Below are 24941 nucleotides of genomic sequence, written 5' to 3'. Positions count from 1 at the left end.
ATTTCCATGCTCATGTTTTAGCATATGTGGACACAGGTTATTATTTTTATGTGCTTTAATTACAGTAAGAACTACATTCATGACATGTAGTTATGAACAGGATTGGACAGAAGGCTTACTGCAACTCATTCTCCAAAGAAAATATGTATAATTGTTGATCTGTCTTGAGTTTGTCCTTTTGGAGATTCACGAAAGGAAAAGAAACCTTTTAATAAGATTTAAGTAAATAAGAATAAAACTTTTATGTTTGCAAGACTCTAGGCAAGAAGTAAAATAATATTGTCCAGCTCTTAACAAAGCTTAATATTTAATACACAGCCCTTTTTGTTTGTCCAGTCAACAAAAATTAATATCAATGAACTTGACATCAAGTACAATGATGTAACAGTGAAATAACACCATAATCTCAGTTTATCCAGGAGCCTAAAGAATAAAATTTGTTGCTGTCCATGGCTATGGCATTTGCTTTTTTTCTTGGCTCAAAAAAAGATTAATGGGTTATGCACACTCACTTTTTCAGTGTTGCATTGATCATTTAATACAAATGCTTCTCCTGAAAATTGGGCTGTTTTCCAGACTGTAAATTATTCTTCCAGCTTCACAATTAAAGACATCATGCTGATGAATGAGGTAGTAATGCTGATTTACATTCAGCAGTTGTGTGACTCAGAGATATGATATGCACTATCTTTGTCTCCTCAGCAGAAGCTGCAGGCAGTCTCCAAAAAACCTTTGTCCACCAGGTTTGTTATCGGTCTCCCTGAAACACCTGTAATGCTTCAGATAGCAGGAAACTTGCTAATATGAGAAATAGTTTCCTTCTTTATGACCTGTTATGAAAGCCAAAGAAATGCTTATTGATAACATCAAACTGAGTGTCTTGAAGACATGTTTATTTTACTCAGGGGATTGTCACACCAGAGGCAGAACCTGGACTAACTTTCTTTCCCACCTCAGCAAATAAGTCTTGGCCAGAAACAGCTCTTCTGAAAAAGGTGTAATGTATTCATCTTCAGCCCTATTCAGTTCTGGGTCTCACTATAGAAACTGCCACCAAACATTAATTAGAGAGAGCCCAATCCTGTAGATGCTGCTGCCTTTGGAACAGAGGCCATAGAACTTGACCAGTGTCTATCATTTGAAAGAAAATGGAAAACGCTCCCAAAGCAGCATGTGAGAACCTATAATAGATAGCTAAGGGCTTTCAGCTGTGACCTCTCCATCAAGGGTAAGTGTCTTTGCCATTTAGAATGGAGACCTGTGCTCTTTAAAAATAATCAAGCAGCTTCCAGGTTCAAATCAGAATAGGTGAGGGGTGGTAGGAAGAAAGATGAAGAGGAGAGTCCTATGTCCTCTGGGTCAGAGTGGGAATTTTCCAAGTCTAACTGTGACGATTGCAGAGATACAGGAAAATGAGGCAGATCTCAGAAAAAGTTGCTGGTAGGGATTTTTTTTCCTCTTTCTCTTCACCTGGGATACCCACGGCTGTTTGAGTAGAAGGAGAAGGAAACTCTTGCCAAGCTAAGCTGATCTGGGAAAATGTAACAGTATTGTCTATTTTACACAACCAGCTATGCTTCTGACATCTGGTTCAAACAAAGGCACTGCAAATGCTTATACTGAGGAGAAAAGTGCAAACCAAACCAGATGTTGGCTAATTTGAGCAACCTGGCCTAGCTGAAGATACCTCTGCTCATTACAGGTGGGTTGGAACTAGCTGACCTTTAAAAGTTCCTTCCAACCCAGAAGTATTAATTACTTTAAAAGTATGTAGTACATGGTTTAACTGCACTGAATTTAGACTGTGACTGCTCACATACTCTCTAGACAGATATTCAGTATGTATTTTTTGATAACTGTGTTGTTATAGAATCAGAGAATATGTTGATTTGGAAGGGAGTCATCAGGATCATCGAGTCCACCTCCTGGCTCTACCCATCACTGTGTAAGTCTATGGTCTTCATAAACTTCTAGCATAAATAACCAACCTTTCTTGAAACTAGGAAAGAGCAAAGAATACATTTATGGTTTAGTCCTCATAGATGGCAGAACATGTGGAATTTCAAAGGGTTACAAACATTTTTAATTAATTCCTCAGAATTATAAAAAGTCCATAAGTAAAATCAGAACTCCCGCTGAAGGACCAGTATACTTTCACTTGAAAAAATAAACACAGTTGCAACTGCTATATAACTCAGAAACATGCTATGTTAATTAACACTGGACCCTTGTTCTTTTAATCCCCTTCACCCCAAAACTGAAGAAAATTGAAATAAATATTTAAGGATTGTAGGCATTATAATACCAACATCATATTCAGCTTATTAAACCTCTTCTTCACTAAGGTTTAAGATCCTGCTGAATAGCTCATCACTTGTCTATAGTTAATATACTTTTGGTGCACTTTGACATAATTCTAGAAGGGATAAATGAAACTCATAAAGGCTTTTGGTGCCTAAGAACAAGTATTAACATAATTGCTCTAAAAATATTTAAAGGAGCTGAAGGTCACTTGCTGACTCTTCATGTCTAAGACTATACTGCAGTTGGCTTTTGTCTCTTGACAATAAACTGATCAAGACTGTTGCAATATCTAGATATAAATGTCTTCCAGTGCTGTGAAGTTAGGGATTTATCACAGGATTTTCCTTATCATTCCTTGGTTTTAGAGACTCACAACTCCATTAATCATCCTTTAATATTCATGCAGTAAATTTGCCATGATGTACAACAAGGTTTAATTACTAGATTTTTTTTCCATTTGTGGAAGGGACAATTCAGATTATTTTCCGTTTTCAGAACACTACAGCATTTATATTAGAGATCAACATACAGACCCTTACAGATATCTAACATTCAGAACTCTGTATGGAATACAAAAGAAAACCACAATTAAACCGTTAATTTAGTTCTGCACAGTCTTGCATACCTGCTAAGAAGCACTGATGAGCCAATAGATCTCTCACACACAGAGATTTGTTTCCTACCAGATAAATTCAGAGCCTATGCAAAGGATGTTGGATTCAGAGGTTTGAAAAGCAGCAACTGCTCCCACTATAATTATTAGAAGATCTTGGCATTTGGTACTTCACAAAATCAGGAACTTTAATGTGGGGCTTTTTGAGGCACAAGAACTACAGGAATTCCTGAACAGCACCTTTGAACTAGTTACAATTAATTCTTTCAGGGGCAAATTTTGCTCTCAGTATGTAGAAATTAGATTCTTAATGCTAGTATGCATATAAAAATATACTACAGGTCAATGTACGGGGAAGAATTTCACTCCCTATGCATGATGAATCTTAATTGCATTCTCCTCCAAGTCTTAGATCTCCCTATAGGAGAGCTGCAGTCACTCATTTAGATTGGTGAAAGGATCACTTGTCTGAATGGGTTTCATAGCAACAAAATCCTGTCAGATCCAGTCAATAATGTTGCGACATACTGGCCTAATGAAATACAATTTTGTATAAACAAAAAGATGCATTTTAGACAATATGTTATATTCAGTTGTAAGGGAACACAGGTCATGATACATGGCACTTATTCTTTGCTTTCCATCTTCAAAGTGCTTCAGAAGCAAACTAATTAATCCTCTAAGTAATTAATACTAATTATTTAGTGGATGATAATTATGGTAGTCTATTGCTTTACACTAATTAGTTGTAAATGTTTTAATGATATCCTATAATGTTTTATATGCAATTGCTATGGTCTGCTGGGTTATAATGTGTATCTTATGATATTTATTCCCAAATGGTCCACTGTGAATTTATACATCCTGTAACAGATGATCAGATGAAAGCACACACAGGTTAAAGGACCAGGTTCACAGCAGGATTCATCTGCTAGGATTGCCATTACAGGAACTGAAAGTCACAGCAAAGAATAAAGTATTTAGTCCTCCTTACACCATGCACAGAAACAGTGAGGACTTCAAAATTAGGGGCTTGACCTCAGTGTGGTAATGCACAGCATACCTGAGCAGCTGTGCAAGGATGCCCAGCAGCCCTGTTCATGCTGTTAATGAATGCTGGACATAAATCAGCTTTAGGACTTAAGGACATAAATTCATGTGAGCTTTCTTTCTTTTTCTTAAATCCAGGAAGGGCAATTGCTTTGTATTACTCCATAAGTAAAGAGAGTCCCAGTCAGCAATAGGTATGAATGGCCATCTGAGACTGAGAACCAGAATATCCTGTGTAGCAAGAGGGAGCGCACTCGCTTGCTTGGGTAGGGATAAGGGCTACAATCCACTTTGTCAAAGAGGAATCAAAGCGGGTCTCCCACATGCAGCAGGAAACCTCTTACCCCTGTGTGTTCCAGGATGCTTTCAGTAGAGCTTTTCCAGTGGATTCCATCAAGTGTTTTCCATCGCTGAGGTGGGTACTGAGGTGCCTTTTTTGTTAGACCCAGCAAGGCTTAGGGATGAGGAAGACACTGAGCTGCTCAGCACTGCCAAGACTAAAGAACATCTAAGCACATGCTGGAGACACTGGCAGATTTTCGCCTTTGACTATTGCTCTGACAGTAAACAGCATCATTTGAACAGCAGTGGTACTTCAACAGCACAATGAATTCAAGTATTAGCTTTAAAGTGTGTTTCAAGTAAGAAAAGCACTGTGTCAGAAATTACTTCATAGGGCTCTGTGTTTTGTTCTCCCTCAATGACTCTACCGCAAATCCAATGGGCTTGGAAAACAAATTTTGAAATGTCATCTCTAGCATACAGAATACCCAAGATCTGAAAGACAGCCTGTGTTCATTGTACTTCTTGCACCATTACAAATAATAATTACAAATAATAATTTAGCAGTTCAAATCTGAAATTTCAATTTTTGATGTAATGAAATTCAGCTCAGCTCACAAGAAAATCACTGGTTTACTACCAACTATAATAAAAATATGGATTCCCACTGCAAATCAAACATAAAAAGTCAAAAAACTCAGGGCTCCTTTTTTTTTTTTTTTTAACATACATACGTTTTGAGTATCCTCTTCAAACACGGATTTTCACCATTTAACTTACTCCAACATAAAAGAATTGTCATGAAAATAATTTAATATAAGACTGAAGCCAGAACTGTTGCTTACTTATAAAGAGTACAAAGGGAATTAATTTACTGTGTTCAAAGCTAGGTATTGCAATGCTCCTCTTTCACACATTACAGCCTTTTAAGTCTAGAAAAACCCATTTTAACTGTGTACTCTAACCTCCTGTTTCGCACTAGCTGATGTTCATGCACTAGTTCCAGCTTCACACTTGGGTGTGGGCAAGACATTTTCTTTCAGAAATATAACCAGTCTTGATTTTACTGTTTCCTAGTGATGAAAAAATATAGAACTCTTTGTAAACTGCTCCCTTTTTAGTTATCCTCAGCATTTAAAATATTAACAGAATAACGTAACATTCTCAACATTCTCTCTCTGGACTTTTAGCCTTTTGATTTTCCTGGACTTTTCTGCCTGACTAAAAAGCCTTTTCTTAACAAATGTAGTGCTTTAATTATATTACTGCCCTTTAATTGTTTATAAATAGAGTCCTATATCAATCCATCCGTTATTTTGCCAGAGATCACACTGTGAGATGTCTGGACGCTAATTCAAACAAACAAAACTGTCATGGTACAACCTTGATTTCAGCCCTTGAAATGTCTGTGTTTTTCCAGTATGTATTAAAAAAAAATCAGTGCTCACCATCCAGAAAGTTCTTTTGCTAGCTATTCTAAAACTCATTTGATGACAGTTAGGTTTTAAGATGTTTAATTTATGTAGATAGTTTTATAAGGGAAAGCATGTAATCACTATTTTAAAATGCAAATATCTATTTTTATATATTTTTTTTTTATATTATATATATATATATATATGTAAACCCTATAACTATTTAGAATTTGCACCGTGAAGATCAATGGGATTTTTAGAGCCACAACTCTAGCATAAACTGAGTATAGATGTGTAAGTGACGCATAGGTATTACCTAGAAACAATACTTTTGGGGGATTCTTTATTACTTTATTGTTTTTCAAGAATGTCCTATTCAATGTTTTTTACCACTTATCAGTATGTCTTCAAATAATGTATGTTACCTGGAGCTATAGCAGTGAACTCTGTCAACCGAACACTTTCAGAGAACAGTTTTAGATCACTCTAGTAGCTTTTAAGAGGCTCTGTAAGTTATGGTTCTAGTCATGTGACAAATATAAATCTGAGGTAGAAAGTGCCATCAGTTTTCTACAGGTAATTTCTTGCTTAAGTTCACAAATGCTGGCATATGCTTTGCTTTCTAGAGCAGCCTGTGGAAATCTGGTTAAGTTCTCTTTGCCCACCTACTTTGAAACAGAGTTCAATTAACTTATACTAAGTGAAATGTAAAGCAAAATTCTAATGTAATTTCAGGGGGCTTCTGGGAAGTATTCACTTAGTCAAGAATTTGGACCTTCTTGACCCTTCAGATGTGTTCCATGAAGAAGCATAAAACACATGTTGATTGTGTTTAATATTTAGTTCTCCAAAGAGTTGTTGCACCCTGAGAAATCAGCATCCAAAGCATATCTGAAATTCCAGAACCATGCTTCTAAATAACCTGGTGGACTTTTCATATTATCCCTTCATTAGAGGAGTTTAGAGAATAGACTGTGCATTTTAAATTTATCTATGAAGAAACACATCACAGAGAAACTTGTTTTTTCTCCAGATCTTGACTGACATTTGGAGAAAGTGGTTATTAATGAGATGACCAAACCAAATGAAAGCAGGTGAAAGAGCTTTCAAGGTACACTTACAGCAGAAAAAATCTACTGAATCCGATACTAATGAATCCAGCTGGATGATACTCATTTTTTATATAGTTATTCCTCAAAAAAAAATTCCTTTTATTTTATACAAATTGTGAGATTTCACACAAGCTTTATTCTTGTTATTTTAGGGTTTCACTTAGACTAGTTCAGTTCTGTTGGATGCTCAGATAGCAGTGGGAAGCCAAGAGAACATTTTCTCTCTTATCTAGCAAGAAAATTGAGACTGCCTTTCCAAAGCAATCCTCTTTATAATAAACCACATGTTCAATGTCACAACAGGATTAAAGCCATTGTGTTAATTCCATATAATATATGGGAAAATTTCTCAGCAGGCAGTTTCTTCTTCAGGCACAGTGAAATTTTGTCCTTGAATGTTACTTCCCACACAGGCACTGTTTCTATCAAATAAACTTTTAAAACCTTAATTTGACGGTTCTAAAAGTACTTTCTTTCTCTTCTTCCATGGACGCACAATGGAGCTTCATCCTCTTGTACTCCAATGCTGGAGCATCTTGCCTTTCCTTCTTATTTTCCCTATTTTTTACAAACTGTAGGTCTTCCATTCCCATCAAATCATCCTTTCACCCTGAGTGTCTTCAAGGCATTCTGACACTCCCACTACCAGTATCAACTCCTATATTTCTCTGAAACATTACATATACATACATACATACATATATATGTCATTCTAGTGACTTAAACATCTCAGCTTTCATGTCTTCCTCCCATCCTCTGTATTCTTGTTCTCCACCATCGTTTCTTCCACTCCCCTCATTCTTGTTAGTAGCTTCCTTACACTTGAACTATAACCTTTTCCTAGGAAAAAAAAAATAATTTAAGCTTTTTTCTCCAAGATCCATATCAAATACAACTATTTAAACTTTCTAGCACAGAAATTCTATCAATTAATAAGCCTTCCTGCAAGAAGTACCTATCTATTCCTGTGCCTCACCATAAAACAAACATCCTGGCCACTGTTCACTGGGAAGATTATCTTCTTTTAAGACTAGTTTTCTCTTTCTCCATGATCAGTTTCCACCATGTTCTACTGCCATTCTCTGTGTAATAAGTTTATAAACGTGAGCCGAATATTATTAAATATATGAAGTGCAAATGACTTTTTTTATTATTACCTTAAAATCTGTCCTGAGAAGTATGATTTTTTTTCTGAACAAAAGACTACCTGTGTCAGGATTATTTGTCTATTTCAAATTTCAAGTTCCTGTAACTCATTGAGATATTAGAGCTCTTGAAAATAAGCATAAAAATATTATAATAGAAAGTACAGAGAAACCATATATAAAATTTTCTCCCATTTCTTGAAATAGAGTTTCTTGAGCTTCATTATCTTTCCAGCAGGAAGAATACCTGAAACACAAGCTGAATTTTGCCAAAAATCATAAAATTTTAACAACCAATTGTAGTGCTTTGTTTACATTCCACAAATGAAACTTGCATTCTTTTCCTTCCAAGGGAAAGTTAAAATTCTTTACAAATCTGAATAAGATATATTTTGACAATGCAACAACAAATGCTGGTAACAAATTTCAGCTGCTCAGCATAGCTGTTGTTTTATGATAAATACTATGTCACAGTCACCTTACATCCAACCTATGAAAACCTCACCTGATCCTTACGTTGGTAGAGAAAAACACAAGGGAAAAAAAAGCTCTCAAAATTTTTGACTCTTCTTATTATGAAAGCTTCTGCTCCACATTGTTGTGATATGACCTTGCAAGATCAAGGAAGTACTGTGCAGGTGTGGGCTGTAAATGCACAATTATATATAGGTTTACCTGCAGCAATGGATTGCTTTGATAATTCTAGTAACTGCAGTAGAGGTAGTCCATACTTCTAATATTCTGTAGTGTGGTTAGTGGAATTTCTTCATTAACTATATTACTTTTTTATAAGCTTACTACTTCAGCAATTTAGCTGAGCTGACCACAATATCATGGTGCTGCACACTGAATATTAAAATTTGTAAGAAATTAATAGGAGAAGCACACACCTTTCAAGTGGGTTATTAAAATGGACAAACTGAAATTAGAACATTTTCCTTTCACACAGATAGCTTTTGTTTCCTAGTCTCAACTGCCTTAATCAGCCTGCTCCTTCCAGTCTTCCAGAATCACACTTATTCAGACTCAACCTCACTCCAAAAAGCTAGACCAGTAAAACACAATATATTTTTGTAAACCTGGCTCTGTAGCTGGCTGCTTTTCACCCTCATTTTCCCATGTGTGGAAATGCACTGCAAATCACTGTCTCTCTTTGCCACCTAGTGGGAAGCCTGATTTTACAATTGTCTTTGAGTTACTTCGGTTTAGAAATATGATTATGGCATCTTACATCAACATAAAACTTGCAAAGGATCTCTGCTGAGCCTTCTGAAAGCATGTGAAGGTGTGAAGTATGCCTAGGGTCTCAATTACAGAGAAAGTTACACAAAGAAGAGTTTGAGATACTGCATTGCTGTTCCAAAGGTAAACGTAGCTTTTGAAATAAATCAGAGATCTTTTCAAACCCTTGTGTAACAGGTAGTATCAAAGCATGATTCATTTCTGAAAGAACCAAAAAGTCTTGGCATACTTATTGACATTGTTAGTTTATGTTTGCTTGTAGGTTCCTCTGTTCTAAAGTTATGTTGGAATATTGTCAGGTCTGTCCTTCCTCAAATTATGTATGCATGTAAAATTGATACAGATAAAGGTGAGAAAGACTGTTAGAATTAATTTAAAATTTCTTGTATTATTAGGGAAATTATGATGTTGCTGATCTATGCCTCTAAAGAAAACAAAACCTAACTCTTCCATGTATCAGATAATTAAAGTCTTTCACTTTCCAACTGAGCCAACATTAGAATCAAACCCTGGCAATTGTCGTCAGTGTCCCAAGGATTCAAGCAGTAAGGACTCAAGTCCTGGGCAGTTGTATCTCCTGCACGTCCTTTGCTGAGGCACCAGTTACTTAAGCCAACAGCCATTTTTATTTTTCACATGACTGGCATCACACTGTTTGCAAATGACCCAACATCAACTGAACCAACTGAACCTATGCTGTCAGTACTTCAGAGTATTTTTTTATTTTAAAATTATTTCATATACATTTGATCTTTAAGACATGTTACCAATACATCACAGTGCTAAAAGCACAGATTGCTAATAGCTGAGCATTCTCTGCTTCAGGATGGGTTGAACACACACACAAGCGAAGGTAAGGACACAGTTTTGAGCCACTTGACTGCAGAGGTCAAGCCAGCAGCTTGAATCTGGAGGTTGGCCTCAACTGTCCCAAGATGTACCTGTGCAGTCCTGGCCAGGACAGAAGCGCAAATGCAGTGTAATAACACAGTGTTGTTCCTTGGGAGCTATATATTCAAAACCGTGAGGATCAAAGGGTCATGAGATCTTTTGGGGGTCAGAGTATGTAACTGCTATAAGAGACTTACTTCAGGGATTAAAAAAATCATTAATCATGAATTTGTGCTTTTATTTCCAACCAGTACTTGAACCGGTAGTATATCAATAAACCACAACTTTTAAGATTTACAGAAGAACTCCAGTATATATAATAAATAGAACTCAGGTTTGTGAGAAGTTCACAGATACAACCAAATGAAAACAAGCACCTACTGTTTAGTGGTATTCAAAAGAGCTTGAGTTAAATGCTTTATATATCTTTACTCTCTCCCATTCTGAATGGATGCCATCCACATAGCTATTTGTTACCAGTCTTCTTAAATCAAGTCAATATTCAAGTCATACATACAATAAGATGTACTCAAATAAGCTGTGCTACTGCTTGTACTATCACAGGTAAACAGGATGACACAGCTCTCTCATCTGCTAGCTAACATGAAGCACCATGACATTTTTCAGGCTCCTACACAGAAGGAAGATTACCCATGTCCTCATGTCCCCCTCCTACAGAACAGATTTATTTAAACAGAATTACCTTCTCCAAATTTCCATCTTGACTTAATGTCATTCTGATGCTGCATTTTCTCTAGAAAAGGGAACCAAGCAGTTATTCTTAACTCTTAAAATTTAATAGACTTGGAAATGGTGATTCATTACTTTGTCAGCTCGATATCAGCTCTTCAGTTTGGTATTTTTCCAGTATTCCAGTGAAGACAAGGGAAATCAAAAAAATTCCTTAATCATGTTCTAGAATAACACTGTTATGCTCAGCTTGGCATTCATTGAAATATTACTGGCATGAATTCATTGCCTGAAGATGCAACTTGCAAGTGGAAATGTGTCAAGGAAGACCCACACAAAGGACTGCTTTGATGAAAAGAGAGAAAATGCATTTGATTCATCTTCCATTTCCCCCAATATCAATCCAAGTCCATTACACAAGGGTATGTGATTAGAAGAGAGAAAAAAACCCCAACCTAACAGCCTTTTGGACCTTTTCCATGCACTGAAGACTGTTTTGAAAGCACTTTGACATTTGTAATAATTTCTCCTTTGCTAGCTTGTTTCCATTCCTTAGGCCATCGCAGCATTTAAGTAAAACCTTATAAAATGAAGGCCTTGTTGCCTTTGTAAAATTATGGCTCAGGCCTGTTACTTTGGCTAGAAAAGGACTGTGAGAAAAGTCCGTGAGAAGAAAAACAATTAGATTTACCCATGAGAATGTCGTATCAACAGAAGCAAGAAAGTTAAACAGTAGAAGGAGAAAACAGCAGCATATCCGCACCTGTTATTTTTCTGAATGCTTGAATGCTTACGCCATAGGTAGCCAATGGTAGTATGCTGTGGTTAATAATAGCCAATGAGCCTATTGTAGTAGTTTAGCAGCCAATGAGCCTATAACACAAATGATGACATACAAAAGGTGTATAGAAGAGGTTGCTTTGTGTAATAAATGGGTTTTTGGCCCTTAAAAGAGGCACTGTCCATGTGTGTCGTGACCGCCCCAACAGCAACAGGCCATATTTGGATCCATATTTGGATTACACATACCATACAGTGTAATAATAAATGTGATTTTTAGAAATGCTAAGCAAATAGTTTTCTTGATCTCTGCAATATTGACTTGTACCATTATTATGAGTTGTGGTGTCTTCTAGCTCCATAGGGAATATTCTGAACAAGGAGATAAACCAAATATGCAGTTATTATCATTTGTGGGGCACTCATCCAAATTACATCAGCTCAGGCATGACAGTTAAACGTGATGCCTGCTGTCAGGAAGGCTAGACTGGCATACCATGAATAGGTGAGGCAAAACAGGCTTCAGCCTACATCTGCACGAGGGCTCCCGTTACAGCTGCTGCTGCCAGCAATGCAAACACAAGATGATGGCATTATGAAACCCCCAGAAGTCATCTTCTTTTCCTTCTTCTTTTTTTTCCCATGTTTTCTCAGTCAAGCAGACTAATTTTTTGTGTACATACCTGAATAAATAATTTCTCCATGCCAATCACAGTTCCTAATTTTTTTAACTTTTTAATGGCAATTTCTGTATCACACATGTTAACTTAGTATGCAGCTCCCAGTGAAGGGGTTCCAGATTCTTGAGTTTATCATATTTCTCCCCACCAAGAGGGATCACAGTTTAAAGGACAGTTTTCAGTTTAGTTACCAAAGTATTCAAAGGACTGGAGTGAAAGTCACTGCAATCCATTGAAGCTAAGGCAGCAAAAGAACACTTCTAAAATACAAGCTTTATACACTTAAGTGTCCTACAGTTATCTGGTATGTAACATGGAATTGAGAAACTGTTAAACTGACCTTGAAATGCGCTTATGTAAGAATTAGGAACAGTCAATACAAAGCAGTAGGAGAATAAAATTTGGAAAGGCTTAAATTGACTTGAAGCATGGGAACACTAAGTATTTCAGCATTGGAAGTAGAAGGTAGTGAGCTGTTTGGGAAAAATTATGGATGGGAACTTTACTGTTAAAGGCAAATGTAAGTTTGAACATGAGTAGAATGTAGCACAGTGGCAGATAAAACTAAATTCTCTTGGCACTGTGAGACTGTTTAAAAGAAAATCAAAAGATTGCAAGATCAAGTTTCAGAAGATACTGGAATAAGATCAGATCTGATGTGAGAAGGTGAAACTCCCATGAGGAATAGTTCTCTGGTACAACATGAGGTACTTTGGCTGAATACACGCCAGTAAGATGTAGACAAAGTTTCAGGACATACAGAACTTTAATGGTACAAAAATTACCAGTATGTGTCTATATGAAGACTGCTATTTTCTCCATTTTACTCATCATTCATCAACATTTCATGAGAAATTCTTGGCTTTGACTGTGCAATTCACATAACTTATGCATAGGCTTCCATTCTCTGAGCAGAATTTTTAGAATGTTTTTTTCCATTGAAAAAAACCAGCTTTGAGCAAACTTTTGATGTGCTCTGTCTAATTGCAAAACTGTTTCCATGATTATTGATAGCACTGGGCTTACTCACTATAATATTTAACAAAAGCAATATAATAAAAGGGACAGACCCACAGAGTCTTTTCTGGTTTTCACATACAGACCTTTTCTCTTCCCAAGTATAAATCCTGTAACATCTGGGCATGAAATAGGTGGTCTAAGGAAGCACAAGCATTATCCTTTCTTTCATTTTCTCTGATTCAATCTGGCCTGCTTCTGTTCACATCATTCCTTCACAGTTGCAGCCACATGGCTGTAAGCATCAAAAGTTTATAAGTGCTCAAAGGACAATATTGGCTTCCATTGCTTCTTTTATCATTATTTGGTAGCAAATTGGGCCACAATCTTTCAAATACTCAATTTCAATTACTCTTTTGCTTACTGAGAGGTACAAGGAAGAGAAGGAAATAGGGATTTCTAGTACTCGGTAAGGCAGCGGAACTGCCATGGATTCCAGATGTAGTAAAGTATTTCTTTATTTCAGAGCTACTATCTCTATTAAGGATGAGAGAGCCACCATAAATAAAGATAACATCAGGGCTACCCAAAAGGATCACAACATTTTATCAACTTCAGTATTTTATATCTTATCTTTGTGTTCATATTTTCTTTCCCTGATATGGGCACATTGCCAAAAGTAATTAGATTTTTATCTACCCCTAGCTCCATAGAATGTTCCTATTTAATTTAACAGAGCCTATGGTCATTAAAGATATACAGAACTCTCTTGGTCTTGTTCTGCATTTTCTTCAGCTTAATATGCTGTTAATATATGAACACAAAGACACCTAATGGAGAATACAACTAAGAGAAAAAAAATAATTAGAGGTCTCACTGCTGATTGTATTCAAGCCTTGTTGTCACTTTATTTAAATTCTATTCTGCTTTAGGTAAAGAAGATCTTGTACTGGACTATTTGTGAATATTGCTATAAAGTAACACCAAAGAAACAGTTTAGATTTTCTTTCGATATAAATTTTCCTACACTTTAAGTAATAAAAATACTACACATTGGAACAATGCATCTGTTTTGGAGCACTCTGAGTGTCTCACAGCAATAAAAGGCTTTATATATTTCCTCTTGGGGAATGGCATGCATGAAGTTGATAATGTAGTACCATTTACTAAACTCAGAAATCCCAATATACAAGATCTCAAGAAAAGTAGTATCTATTTCACATGTCCCTGTACTGAATAATATAAAATTTTATACTATATTTAAAATAATAATTAATATAGAAAAAAGGAAAACCCTTTTTTGTGACATCTTGTCTATTAATTAAATAGATACTATAGAAAATTTAAAAATCTGAGACTGATAAAATCAGGATAAATACCTATGCTCTTTGCATTTCTCTGTATTAAGAATTTTATCATGAGGCAGACAATAAAAATTCTAGAATTTTTATCCAAAAAATACAGTCCAACAATTTCTATTAGGAACTGTGGACTCTTGAAATGTTCCACTGAAATACTGGGGATTGTAGACTTAACAATTTTGATGTTTTCAGAGATTACTGAAATAGAAATACATTCAAATCCAGACCTGTCAATTTAAGGTAACCTGAATGAAGCTCAAGATACAATAATTATGACTAGAATTACTTAGCTGAAAAAATATCTAAAACCTGCTATCTGTATAGACAATGTTTAGTTATTGATCAAAAAAAGTAAGACAGTGCCAAGAGAACCGATATTTATAGGGAGATCATGTCTTTGGGTCAATTAATTTTCAGTTCTAATTCATACACTAATTTAAGTGTATCAGAAAAGAGCAAGTCAAATTTCTCAATAGCCTTCTGTTTCATTATTAACTTGGCTACATTTTAACTCATTGTCACACATGGTTCCTTGAAATCTCTTAAATTTTTTTATTACTTATTTTCCCCCTTTTCATTCCTTATATTGTTTCTACCTAATATACCCTTTTTTATTCCCTAACATTTTGGCTACTCTGAGCCACAATTCAGCTTTATAAATCTGCCATGACTGTGCTAATTGCAACATAGGAAAACTGAGACTTGTGATTTCTTCCTGTTTTATTGAGTGGGGTTGCTTGCAAATACTAGTCATGTGCTTTTTAAAATACAGATATAGATATATACAGCACTACATTTGTTTTCACTGATTGATTGGTACAGTGCACTGACATACCATATACATCTATTCAAAATATACTTGGAGTAAACATAATCTTTTGCTGATTAAGAAGGCTCCAGGTTTACTCCAAGGTGAAGGATGCATTAAAATAGAGTCATCATTCATTTAAATTATGGAAATTTGGTAAATTATAGTAAATGTGTGATACAAACATTTATTATTAACAATAAAAAATACAGAATATTTTGGGCTACTTGTGCTTTCTGAAGACAGAAAGGTGCTGCTCAGCATTACAGTATTTTGTTCATCAAATTTTTTTTTGTAGGCAGCATTTCTGTCTCAAGGTTTTTAGACCCAAATCTTCAAATTGCTTCCCTCATGCCTTGGGTACAATCTAAAGTGCTTTTGCAGCACTGTTTAGCAACAATTGACACCAACAGCTTCACTTGAAGACAATGAAAACTACCAGTGTATGGTACTTACTAAAAACCTTGGTCCCTACAGTTGAATACTCACATCTCCAAATATGACCTGATAAAGGACTGTATGTCAAAAACTAGAAACAGAAAAGATATAAATATAAAATATAAACTCTACCAATTAGTCTGATGAAAATGATACCTGCTTTTAAATAGTTTCCCATTCTAAATCAGCTTATGTTTCCACCTTATACAGAAGAGACCTCGAGCACCAAAATAAAAGCCTCCACTACTAAACCTAGAGACAGCAGCTTTTTCTGCCCTACCTGTACACTATCTGCACACATACTCTTTCCTTTGGTGAGAAACATGTAACACAGAGGTCACCTCTGCATTAGCATTTTAGTGTACATCAGGGGAGCAGATTTTATGCCAATCTGTTAAACATTCCCATTTACTGCGCTTTCATTCTCACAGCAGTGTGATTTTGGACTGTATGAATTGGTCCTTCTTCAAGTAGAAATAAATCCAGAGGTGTACTCCAGGAGGACACCTAGCAACACCAAAGCACCTACATGCATTCCTTCCACAGAAACCAGAACTAGACTACAAGGAAACAAAACCTCCTGAAATGCATACAGCATGGACATTAGCTCCTCCATTCCACACAGCTGCTGCTGCCTGCAGTCTGCATCACTTGCTGACATAGGTGTAGCCACAATAAGAAAGTGGCTATTCTTCCTATCTCCAAAAATCTGTTAACCCTAGAAGTCTTTTTCAGTACCCAGCAACAGAAAACAGGCAAAAATTTTGTCTTAAATAACTTTTTATGCAGTGGTGCATCAGCCCTTTACATATGGGTGACTTCTATCATAAATAATGACCTTTCTTGAGCAAGGTGTTCAACTCTAACTAGGAAACACTCTCCAAGTGGAGAGCTTCCCTGTGTCTCAGTGGTGTATCTCTTTCTCTGCCCAGGACTGCAGTGGCTCTGAAACATGTATGCCTGCTTTAGCTATAATGTACAGATGGATTGGATTATAATCCTGAGCAAATTTTAGGATCCTTACTTAAGGAAATGCATACATTTTCGATATGCCTGTAGTTTATAATATGGAGGGGAAATGTTTGGGGTTTGGTTTTTTTTCTTTTGACAGGCAGGATTCATTTTAAACTGTGGAAATTTTTATGATGCTGGCTGATTTCTCAGCATCTGTTTTCTGTGCATCATTCATTCTTAATGGCTTTCTCCCCATATTTACTTTTCAGGCTGATTTCTATATTACACACATTCCCTCCCGCTTCAAATCTACTGTCAAGAATAAGGGGATATTTTCAGAAATTTAAAACTTTATGGAGTCAGATTAGCCTTTCACTTACACAGCTGAATTCTGTATAAGCGTCTCCTAGAAAAACTACATCATTTTCCACCATCCCATCCTATCTCTGCACTGTCAACTCACCAAGTGCTTCAAATATAGTGGAGCAGTTAATTATGCTGGAAATTAAAGCTAATAATATATTCAGAAATCCAATCCAAGAAATGATACAAGCATGTATGTACCGTGTATACAGCAGCTGAAGTCATATCAAAAGAAACACAGTCACCTCTTGCCTTTCTGACTCAAATTCAGACCTGTAAACCTGGAAAAGAACAAGTGTTGGAATAATTATAAATTAGGAGAGCAGTTCCTCCAGTTGAAGAACAGACAGTGGTGCATAAATAGAAAAAATTATAATAGCATTATGTATATGCCTCTAACTGAAGGGAAGGATATATGCTTAGTAGAAAACTTCCACTTTGAGTCATCACTGAATTTCCTTACTGTTGTGAAATTTAGATACGTACTCTTTGACAAAGGTGAATTCTAGAAAAATTTTTAGAAAGCTGGAATAGCAAATAACCACTGCTTATTTCCTATGAGGCTATATTCCAACAAACCTTTGAAATGATTGGTACTGTTGCAAGATTGTATGCCCATCCCAGGTTGTTTACAGCTGAAACTTGAGCTTTTTCTATGAGTAATAACTCTATTTCTAGATAAACTATTTAAAAAGCAGAATATTTTACATGACAGGAACATCATACACTACAAAGTTGTTCTCTTTGCACTTGACCCTTGACTTCCAGCAACCTAGAGCTAAGTTTAGCTTTTATCGCTCCTCTGCTTTTTTTCTGTATAGTTTGATATATTAATTTTCTTATAGAGAAATTCAACAAAGCAAGATTCATGGATATGAGGCAGATGGAATTCAATGTTTTAGTTTTCAAATACTTTTCAGTTAAGTCTGTCTCTTAAATAAGTCTTTCAAAGTGTCCAGGTTTCCATGATGTACATGAAGAAAACTGAGACATTCACTAAGAAAGAGGGTAGAAAGCAGGTAAAGAATCTGCTGTTCTCATGGGAGGGGAAAAAATAAAAGAGAGACAAAATTACTCTATTAAAATGAAGGAAGCCACAAGACTTTACAAAATAAAGAGATTGTTGCCATGGTACCAGCAAAATTTCTCCTTCCCTTATATGCACACAGATGAAGCTTTTTTGACAGAATAAACTTATAAATGTGTAAGGAAAAATATTTTCTATTATATCTCCTCACAATATTTTAAATAAATATTTGCATTATATTTAGATTAAATCATACAGGTGATCATCTCTTGCAGATCTTTTCCAAAGCAAAGCAACCAACACTGTATTGGCACTGAAATGCATATCCTCAGAAGACACTCAAGGCACTTAGAAAGAAGGGTATATCACAGAATCACAGAACAAGATGAGTTGGAAGGGACCCGCAAGGATCACTGAGTACAACTCCTGGCCCTGCACAGCACCATTCCCAAGAGTCACACCATGTGTCTGAGAGCCCTGTCCAAATGCTTCTTGAACTCTGCCAGGCTTGGTGCTGTGATCACTGCCCTTAGGAGCCTGTTCCAGTGCCCAACCACCCTCTGAGTGAAGAACATTTTCCTGATATCCAACCTAAACCTCCCCTGACGCAACTTCAGGCCATTCCCTCAGGTCCTGTCATCTGTCACAGAGCAGAGATCAGTGCCTGCCCCTCCTCCTCCTCTCATGAGGAAGTTGTGACTGTGATGAGGTCTCTCCTCAGTCTCCTCCAGGCTGAACAGACCCAGTGCCCTCACCACTCCTCATACGGCTTCCCCTCAAGGCCCTTCACAATCCTTGTGGCCTCCTTTGGATGCTCTCTAACAGCTTAATGTCTTTTTTATATTGTGGCACCCAAAACTGCCCCAGCACTCCAGGTGAGGCTGCTCCAGCTCAGAGCACAGCAGGACAATCCCCTCCCTCGCCCAGCTGGTGATGCTGTGCCTGCTGCACCCCAGAACAGGGTTGGCCCTCCTGGCTCCAGGGCACGGCTGACCCATATTCAACTTGCCATCGACCAGGACCCCCAGGTCCCTTTCCGTGGCACTGCTTTCCCATTCCCCAGTGTCTCATTCCCCAGCCTGTCTGTACATCCAGGATTGCCCCATCCCAGGTGCAGAATCTGGCCCTTTCCCTTGTTGAATTCCATGTGGCTGGTGATTGCCCAGTCCTCTAGTCTGTCGAGATCTCTCTGCAGGGCCTCCCTGCAGGCTCCTCCCAGTTTTGTATCATCTGCAAATTTGCTTAGTATTCCTTTGAATCCTGCATCCAAGTCATTAATGAAGATGTTGAAAAGCACAGGGCCTAAGATGGAGCCCTGCAGAACCCCATTAGTGACAGTCTGATGCCACCCCATTCACTGTCACCCTTTGCACCCGACCCATGAGCCGGTTGCTCACCCATCACGATGTGTTTATCAGCTCTATGCTGGACATTTTGTCCAGAAGGTCACTCTGAGAGACAGTACTGAAACCTTTACTGAAGTCCCAAGAGATTACATCAACTGGTTTCCCTTGACCAACCAGGTGAGTTACCTTGTCATAAAAGGAAACTAGTTTTGGTAAGCAGGAGTTTCCTCTCAGGAAGCTACGCTGCCTGTGACCAATGACTGCATTGCCTTTCAGGTATTTTTCAGTACCTCCCAGAATAATCTTCTCCATAACTTTACCAGTGACTGAAGTTACACTGGCAGGCCTATAGTTTCCGGGGTCCTCCTTTTTGCCCTTCTTGAAAATCAGAACAATGTTCACCAGTTTCCAGTCAGTTGGAACCTTTCTGGATTCCCAAGACTGCTCAAAAATCACTGAGACGGGTTTTGCGATGACATCAGCTAACTTCTTGAGGATTCTTGGATGAATCCTATCAGACCCCATAGATTTGTAAGGATCCAGCACAGCAGCAGATCCTGCACAATTTCAGGATCAGCTGGGAGTTGATCATTCTTGAAGACATGGTCCTCCAGCTCAAGGTACTGAGACCCCCTTGGTCCACCATCATCCATGCTGAAGACAAAAAGGCACTGCTCCATTTTCATTGCACTTTAAATAGGTAGGTGTCTGTTTAGTGCACAAAGATTTCACACCAGTCACACAAAGATTTCCTTAATGTCAGTGCAAACACTGATTTTATGTAATGACTATACCACCTTATACCTACAACTGGTCCTTGCAGAGGATATTTAATGACAGACAATTTGAAGAATAGAGAGATCACCTACTAGCACTCAAATGTGTTCTTGCATAACAGAACATACACTGTTCCTTATTCTAATTTAGAGATAATGAAGAAATGTATGTTCTCAAATAGGTCACTGATTCACTGAAGACCACAAATTCCTAAAAAAATCACCCATCTTTGAACAAGGTCTTACAATGGCTTTTTTAAGTTTATAAATTCATTTAAAAACGTGAGCAATTGTAATTTCACTAATGCCACACACACAAGTAATATAATTTCCCAATTCTCAAAGGAAAGTTCCTTCTTCTCAACACGTGTTCTCACAGCCGGAGCTCTTCAGAGCAGATTCAAGGTGGGTTGATTACCCAGCATGACCTGAAAATCTTTTCCAGAGTCAATACTGTCTTGAGCACAGTCCCTCAAGTCTGACAATGTGACCTACATTGTCATTGTTCTTCAATGCATAGCATTGCATTTGGTTATGCTGAAGTTGAAGCTGGACATATTTGAATAGGAAAGCAACCTGTTCAGATCATGCTGTATAAGTGATTTGTCCCCCAGTGGAAACAACTTGAAACTTTACATTATCTCTGCAGAATCCATAGCCTTTTTCTGCAAAGAGTGATGTTACCTTCCAGTGCTCTCTACTACACACCGTTCCCACCAGCATGACACTCTTAAAATTAAGCAATGAGAGCAAAGACAGAATGCAACTTCATATAGTCATATTGGACATAATGATCTTAGAGATCTTCCCAACCTTAATGGTTCTTCTGTTATCAATCCATGCCCTACCATTTCATCCTCCGAGTGCTAAAGCCACCCACTTCGGATGGATGAACTGCGCTGCACACAGATCTGGAACACACATTGACTGCAGCGCCCTATTGTTCTTCCCATTTTCCTTTCAGCAAACAAGCAACAGTGAAAACAGATGCAAGTGTTGTGCTTTACTGCTTTCTTTGTAACAGGCTGCATGCTACAGGCTGACAGGAAACATTATAAATATAACAGAGCTTCTTTCTCATTACAGTGATTTGAATGAGAATGGTAAATGGGTTCAAATGAAACCATGCAGGCTCCAGTGATAAGATCCCCATCTCTTACAGTGCTGTATCTAACCCAACTCTGAGATGTCATTATCTTCCCTGAATGCAATTTAAAGGATCAATCTTAGTATATATTCTATATGCTGTGATTTCTTCAGCACAGGAAAACTGCCCTCACTTGATCTTCATTATGGCTGTACTTCTAGGTATTTCTGCTCCCAAATGATAAAATAGCTAACTACAGATTAACACATACATTGTTTTGTGCATGCATAAGACTCTTATCTCTTGGTTGTTGTTTACTCCTAAAAAATCAGAGATCTTCTGTTATGACTTGTACAGAGATGAATAATGTAATTAAACAACACCCAGGAGAGAGAGGAATAAAAAAATGCCTGAAGTAAAAATTCATTTAGTTTTCGGGATTTCTTTTAATACTGCCAAATTTTAAGAAGGCTGCCAAAGACTACTTCATAAGGAGTACAACAATCATCAACACAAAGCTTATAAGTGCAAAATAGATAAATAATCCTGAAACTTTGTAATAAATCTACCAGAAAGTTACAGAGAACTCAAACCTCACTAGTTACTTTATCAGCACAGAGAAGTCATACATCGAGGTGAAAGAAAAGCAGGCTAAAACTTCAGTGATTACAAGGTAAAGACAAGGAGTTTTACCACAATTAAATTAAAAGCTATTGTTTCCTGTCATCAATCCAAGAAATTGTCTGCATTGCTTTATGTTTTTCTTGGTCCCAGAACAAAAAATGTAGAACAGATCTGCAACACTGTGTTGTCACCTTCTGACAACTAGAGTACTCATACAACTCTGAATTCTTGAGATTATCAACTGTTTTGGTATATCTAATGTTTTCACTTACAGTTACTTGTGCAAGTGTTTATCCAAGAACATTTGAAGAATCCTAATCCTGAGATTAGCTCATTTTGTTAGATCACGGTGCCAATAACACCGAAGTTGTGAGTTTGATCCCTATACGGGCCATTCACTTAAGAGTTGGACTCAATGATCATTGTGAGTCCCTTCCAACTCGAAATACTCTGTGGAAAGTCACAGAATACATATTCTTTTTCATACCTTTTTTGGGGAGCCTGGTTAATTATTCTTTCTGAAAGAGGTGGTGTAGGGAACTGTGCTGCCAGAGCACTGTTTCACTGAGGGTTTTGTACAACATCCTTGTATTCTTGGTAAATGACAGAAACTGCTGCAAAAGTAAACAGCCTTACAGATTTAAGAGAGGTATTTTGGGAGAAAAAATATCCTCCCTTTATAATTTTACCTTATTAAACTTAAAGGAGCCATAAATTCATAATTACTTACAAACATGGCTCATTTGTCATAGTCTTCTTTAATTAGTATTGTAGAGTGCACAGTGGAGAGGGTCACAGTGTATTTATTCACTTACTTACTTGAGCTCAGTTCTAATTCTCTAGCCTGCTTTTGCAATAATTGCAGCTGACTCCAAGCTATTCCTTCTGAGATTCACAGGGAGGATACTGCCTATCCCAGGATTCAATCAGATTTTTTCGTGAATCAAAGTCCTTGAATGCTTTCTAGTCCCTAATCACATCTGTGAATGCTGCACTAGGAAGCCTTTTGACAGCTTTAACCACTCATCCTTTTGAAGTGGACTGAAAACAGTATATTTAACCATGTATTTTTATAGAACCTAAAATCCATTTAATGGAAATGGAAAGAGGGAATAGTTTTCCTATTTCTCTTTCTATTTCTCTCTCTCTTTCATGTTGTGTGAGGTGTATTATATAGCTATGTCTTTACCTGTGTCAGTCAGCAGCTGGTTTTTGTCCACTGAAATGCTCTCTATTGGTTTCCTTCCTTCCTCTTCTCCAGATTTCTTCAGTAGAGATAAAGGAAAAGAAGGTCAAAGCTTAACATAAATCTATGCCTGCATTTACAGGTTGTGCAGCACAACCAGAGCATATTTATAGAGCAAAACAATTCTTGCTGGAGAACAGACATCCACACTATAAAGTTTTGAAAGTTTTATTTCAGAGGAACTCTAACTGAATGCCCACTAATGACTACAGTACAGTAGTTTCAAAGCTTAGATATGTTTACCACTTTAATTTCATCAGAAAGGGAACCAGTTTGTGTTCAGAGATTACCGTGTGACACAAAACACAGTATGGTAAACTGTGAGCTTATTGGGAGATTTGCTTTGAAAACACACTCTTGAGTTAAGTTGTTCATGTATACATACCTGAAGTCACCAAATCTAAAGTAATTCAAATCCCAAAATTAAAATTTTCATACACCCAACTTTATCAAAACCCCTACATTTTGGGGATGATGGACTTCAGTTATTGAATAATAACATAAACCATTTATCCGAAGACACCTGGGTACATTTACCACTTCAACAGGAAGGACTTCATTCAATATCCTACTGCCACACATAGCACATAATGACTGGCTAATACAGTAACAAGGAAAAGCAACCTTGATCCCTTCCACAGAGGATGAACAATTGTGAGGCCATAAAATCAAGCTTCAGCAGACCAAAGCAAATGTAAACTAAGAGACAGGTCAGCAAGTTAGGAAGAAAGTCAAAAGGCTTGCATTTTTTTCCTATGACTGTTTGTGTATTTTAAATTTCCCAGTCACTGGCTAAAGAAAACAGAAACCATACTGTGAATTAGCTTCAAATAGAAGTAAAGCAAACAGTTCTCCATCTGACAGAAAGCAGTCAATTGTATGTAAGTCTTGACCTGAAGGACACTTATGCATGCTCAGATATTTAGAAAAACTGGGGAACCCCTGCACCTTGCTTTTGGACCACAGAAGGGCAAGGCAGGTGTTCCACGCATACACCTTTCTCTTTGCTTTTGCAAACTTGTTAGTATTTGTGTTCAAAATTCTACTTCTGAAAGCAGGTGTTGCTAGGGTTTTAGGGGCAGTGGGAAATGTTACCTAGCCCTGGGCATCTAAATTCCACCTGTGTCCTACAGACAAAAAAAAAAGAGATATTGTTGGCTTCTTTCCTCTGACCTTTTCGTGTTTGCTTAATTCAACAACTTGCTCTGGTCAGTAGGGGAATGGAGATGGAGTCCTTATTATCATTACTACTGAAGCATCACCCTTTATATTCCTCTCTCCTCCCTGTTTTTCTTACTTACAGTGAGAAGCTAGCAGTTTCTTCTATTTTTTGCTTTCAGCTTTCATTGCAGTGCAAAGGCTCTGTGGATCACAAGGAGGTTTGCTAGTCTCTCTCGTTCTGAGTCCTAACAGTGAAAAGTAAATCGCAGAGCAGCTAGCAAACAAGACAGGCCTCAAGATTAGCTTTAATTTTAAAAGAACTAACTCTTGTCCTAGTGGAGCTTATTAATTAGCAAGGGATGCTTAAAAATATGAGGAAGTAAAAGTTTTCTTTAGGATAAAATGCTGGACTGCAGCATTTCATTACAAAACACAAATATGAACTTAGGAGGAATTAATTGTCAGTTGTATTTGAAAAGGATTGCAGGCATCCAGGGAATGTTTCCATTTGTTGTTTTAAAAGGCCTTTTAATCTGCATCCAATTTCCTCTTAAATTTTCAAGCTCTTCAGCACAGTCTTTTCACACAA

At 37.2% G+C, this 24941-nt stretch overlaps 1 long non-coding RNA gene across 1 annotated transcript in view; it reads right to left on the bottom strand.

Moving 5' to 3' along the window:
* Positions 1–5896: 5896 nt before the first annotated feature.
* LOC109146386 overlaps positions 5897–24941 on the bottom strand; it is a 50879-nt gene continuing 31834 nt past the window's right edge. Inside the window, exons 3-5 of the long non-coding RNA XR_005601892.1 lie at positions 23135–23210; positions 17287–17366; positions 5897–7616 (exon numbers count right to left, since the gene is read on the bottom strand). This is a non-coding gene — a long non-coding RNA (uncharacterized LOC109146386). The remainder of the gene's footprint in view (positions 7617–17286; positions 17367–23134; positions 23211–24941) is intronic.

The sequence above is a fragment of the Corvus cornix genome, chromosome 5 (assembly GCF_000738735.6).
Source record: "Corvus cornix cornix isolate S_Up_H32 chromosome 5, ASM73873v5, whole genome shotgun sequence".
In the NCBI taxonomy this organism is placed as follows: Eukaryota; Metazoa; Chordata; class Aves; order Passeriformes; family Corvidae; genus Corvus; species Corvus cornix.
Note: the sequence above shows the minus strand (reverse complement) of the source record. Positions and strands in the feature narration are given on the sequence as shown.